Raw genomic sequence first — 4423 nt, forward strand, 5'->3', positions numbered from 1 at the left:
CTAACTTAAGGACGTCGACAATGACTCTAGCAACTACGTGACATTCCTTTACACAGTGCCGGGACATGCAGAAAAGGAAATCATCCTTGACTGCACCCACAGAGCAAGCTGCCCCTCTGCTGCCCAAGCAACCCCCCAAAATATTATGACTTGTTTGCACCACTACCATCAGAAAGAAGCTATAATGTCAGTGGTGAGAGACCAGGGCTCCTTCATTTTTGAATGGACAAAGGTGTGGCTTTACCAGTACTTGTCAGTGATCACCCTGCAACATCTCAATGAAACCAGCCACCACGTTCCTCAGAGAGAAAGGAGTCAGATACAAGAGGGGGCAGCCGTTCCACCTTATCTTCATCTGGAGTAATGAGGCGCATGTGGTGCGTAGCCTTGAGTATGCTCGATCATTCCTTGGGCTGGGGAGCACGCAGGAGAGTTCCCGACAGCCGGAGTTGCGGGGAACCTAGCCGCCAGAGCCGAGAAGCACAGCCAGCATGGAAACTAGGACTCTGCCTAGTACACTGGAGCTAGGAATGCGGCCACCACCATTTGGTTCATATTGCAGATCAAGTAAAAAAAGTTTTCCCATTTGGATAAAACCAATATACAGCCCTTATCTTTCACAAGTATCATTCATACAAATCACACATTTCACAACAAGGTTGATAATTGGGGCACTTATAAATCAACTACAGCCTAATAAAAATATAAATCAATCTTTAATCAATATTATCAATACATGAATGTGCACTACACATGTAAAAATTCATAAGGGTTCATATACAATCCACAAAGATTTGACAAAGTTAAAAGCATTTCAATTTCAAAAACATAAAAAAGTATAAAGAAAAGGAGAATACAAAGAAAGACAATGCACTATGTCTTTTAAATTGTTAATTTGGACATTTGTTTACGCAGCATTGAGCATAGATGTGAATTCCCTGTCTCTAACAGTATGCTGGCTTCTCCAAATTTAACACCATGTATGAGCGTCGACGCGTTTCGTGGTATTTTGACAATAAGAACCACCTTCTTCAGGACAATACTTTTTTCTCCTCAAATTAAAAAGGCCAAATCTTATATTCACCTATGTCATAAAAATACATAAAATGAACAACATATTTGACTATGTTCGTAAGGTAATCACACTTCATATAACAACAATTAACATATCGGATTGATAATCCTTTTTAAAAAAAAAAATGTTATTCCAAAAATACAATACAGAAGCTTTTTTTTCCGAAATATAAGTGCGACAATCATCCATCACAGCCATAATTTAAATAAAACCATTCATTCCCATTATTTTCCTTCACCACATACTATTCTTATGGGCCTATTCAGCCTCAACACTCACCAGTGCAACCGCACTCAGTTGGAATTTGTTCTTATAAATCTTGATGTCATGCCCTCAAGACCACGATAATATCGGTCATATCTGAAATGATAATGGGTATCTATTAATTCTGTCTCCACTTCATTGTAGTGGTGAGACTTTTGTATGTATTTATTCGATAGATACCTCGTGGATTAAATCCTCATTATGTAGGTATCGGCCAATCAACATCAATTTAAGGCACTTCTCCAGAGTCTTAATATCTAGATAGAGCTTCCCTCAAGAGAAAAAACGGAAACATCATAACTTTTAAACTGCACATATTTTGTGCCTATTTACAGTGAGTCTTCCTTTTCCAAAAATATAAAACTCCATCATCCTCACCTGTGGTTTATTAGTGCCTGACACAACAGTTTGGCTTGATTTGGATCAGGTTTATTTTTGAATCGTCTTGAAACCATGAGTACCAGATGTCACTCAGTCCCTGTATCTTCTATGGTGGGCTCACTTGTTCGTGGCTGTCGATAAATGACAAATAAAAATACCTGATCAGCCATGCCACTGTCCCATAATACAATCTATATTGTATTATCATCTCAGATCAATTTTAGAGTAAGCGGGTGATTCCACACCCTCCTTATCTAATCAGAGTCCTGCTCTATGTTATCTCATTTAGGCACTTTTCTTTTAGCAACTACGTAGGTAAGTTTGTATAACAATAGGTAACAGGCGGTGATCAATACATCCATAGTCCTCAGTCACCGCTTTCAGCGTGTCTTTATTATTTTATTTAAACGAGTGAAAAGAAATTCTTACACCCCTCCTTGACAAATATATATAACCGAATACTAATATTCTTCGGTTAATACATAAACCACGTCTTTACTGTCTATCTTAGACCCAACTGTAGCGCACCTCCCCCTTCCTTTTTGCCTTACTTGTTCATCCAACGAGACAATTTCACCCAGCGTATCCACAGCGTCTTCAATCCGCGCGTGGAGTATCGGGTATCGTGGTTAAGGATGCTTTTATTTCCAGTGTGTTCGGCAATCACAATATGGGAGTGTCTGCTTGTTAAGCTATTTTCCTGCCCTGAGGGTGGTTCAAATTTTTCCTCAGTGCATGTAGTAAAGAAAGTAGCCATCTTGGACTAGTCTGTTTTATTTAATGAATCGATTATATTGAAATATTAGAACCTCGAGTTAGTTCTATTAACGGTTCCGAACATAAAAATTATTAGCAAATATCTATTTGCAATATTTCTTCACTCTATTCTACCTTGATTTAATTATTTCCTGATCTTTCCCCGGATGTTCCATACATTGGCCGCCATTTTGGATTGGTTCATTTCTCTCTATACGCGAATTAGACCCCCTTCAATCCGCGCGTGGAGTATCTGGTATCGTGGTTAAGGATGCTTTTATATCCAGTATATTTGGCAATCACAATATGGGAGTGTCTGCTTGTTAAGCTATTTTCCCGCCCTGAGGGTTGTTAAAATTTTTCCTCAGTGCAAGTAGTAAAGAAATTCGCCATCTTGGACTAGTCTGTTTTATTCAATGAATCGATTATATTAAAATATTAGAACCCCGAGTTAATTCTATTGACGGTTCCGAACATAAAGATTATTGAATGTCTATTTGCAATAATTCTTCACTCTATTCTATTCTACCTTGATTTAATTATTTCCTAATCTTTCCCCGGATGTGCCATACATTGGCCGCCATTTTGAATTGGTTCATTTCCCTCTATAGACGAATTAGACCCCCTTGTTTTATCCGTTTGTTCCAAAGCATCCTCTTCGAGTCTTAATTCAATTCCACGGTGTTCTATTATTGCCTACTTACAGTATATTCTTGTCTCTTAGATTCAGGGTTTAAGATGGAAACATCATTATATGTCGGCGGGCGCATTAAGTGGTTATTAGTTCACAATTCTCATCCAGTCTTCTTTTGTATTAAGCCCTCTCACTATGGTATCTAGTGTAGAGATATACCACTGCTCTCTATTTTTTCTTTTGCTTTCGTAGTTCCCTCCTCTTTTATTCAAAGTAATTTTCCCCGCTATAAACCATTCGAAATCTGTATGACCATGATTCAAATTCTTGTAGTGTTCTCCCAGGGGGGCATTGGGCTTGCCTGTCTTCAATGCTGATCTGTGGTCCAGCAATCTGACCCTGAGTTCGCGTCCAGTTTCCCCTACATACGCTAAGCCACACGGGCAGCGCAGAACATACACTACATTGCAGCTCCTATAATTATTTAGGCTTTTTGATGTAATAGTGTAGCCATTATATGTTACTGACTTGGCCACAATACAATTATTGCATATAGAGCAGTGACTACATTTGTTGTTACCTATCGCTCTTTCTCCATTTAAGGTATTTTGTCTCATAGGTGCACTGTCCCTATATGTGTGGACAATGTTTTTGCAAATATTATTATTTAGTTTAAAGGCGAACAGAGGTTTAGGTAATTTTACTTCGTCATCATCATTCAAAATACTCCAATTCGAGTTAATCACGTTTTTTAGCCTATTACTGATGTTGGAAAATTGGCTAGCAAATACCAGTCTATTTTTTGTAATCTCTTTCTTTTCCTGTGTTGCACCTGGATCTGGATTTAACATACTCTCACGATTGTAAAAACGGGCCCGTTTGAAAGGTCGTTTAATGAGTTTCTTAGGATATCCTCTATCATGTAGTTTCTTTTTCAACAGATCAGAGTGTTTATAAAAATCCTTAATATCCGAACAGTTCCTGCGAAGTCGCAGGAACTGTCCAAATGGGATATTATCTCTCTGGGACTGTGGATGGTAACTCCGGTAGTGGAGCAAAGTGTTCTTATCAGTCGGTTTAGTGTAGAGTTCTACTGCTAGTGTTCCCTCTACATTTTTAATCGTTATATCCAAGAAATTCACTGATGTCGTGTTATATGCTGCAGTAAATTTGAGGTTAGGATCCCCCAAATTAAGCCACTCAAGGAATTCCAAAAGCATAAGTTCATCACCTTCCCAGATAAAAAATATGTCGTCAATGAAGCGGCGCCACAACAAGATGTTTTCAGTGAATGGCGCCGCCTCATTGAACAC

At 38.6% G+C, this 4423-nt stretch overlaps 1 long non-coding RNA gene across 1 annotated transcript; it reads right to left on the bottom strand.

Moving 5' to 3' along the window:
- Positions 1-773: 773 nt before the first annotated feature.
- LOC146870014 (uncharacterized) lies at positions 774-2386 on the bottom strand. Its single transcript, XR_014981693.1, has 5 exons — positions 2272-2386; positions 1718-1851; positions 1520-1606; positions 1355-1435; positions 774-1084 (listed from the first exon to the last, which is right to left on the bottom strand). It is a non-coding gene; the product is annotated as an uncharacterized LOC146870014 (long non-coding RNA).
- Positions 2387-4423: the final 2037 nt, after the last annotated feature.

Source organism: Triturus cristatus, chromosome 1_1, assembly GCF_964204655.1.
Source record: "Triturus cristatus chromosome 1_1, aTriCri1.1, whole genome shotgun sequence".
In the NCBI taxonomy this organism is placed as follows: Eukaryota; Metazoa; Chordata; class Amphibia; order Caudata; family Salamandridae; genus Triturus; species Triturus cristatus.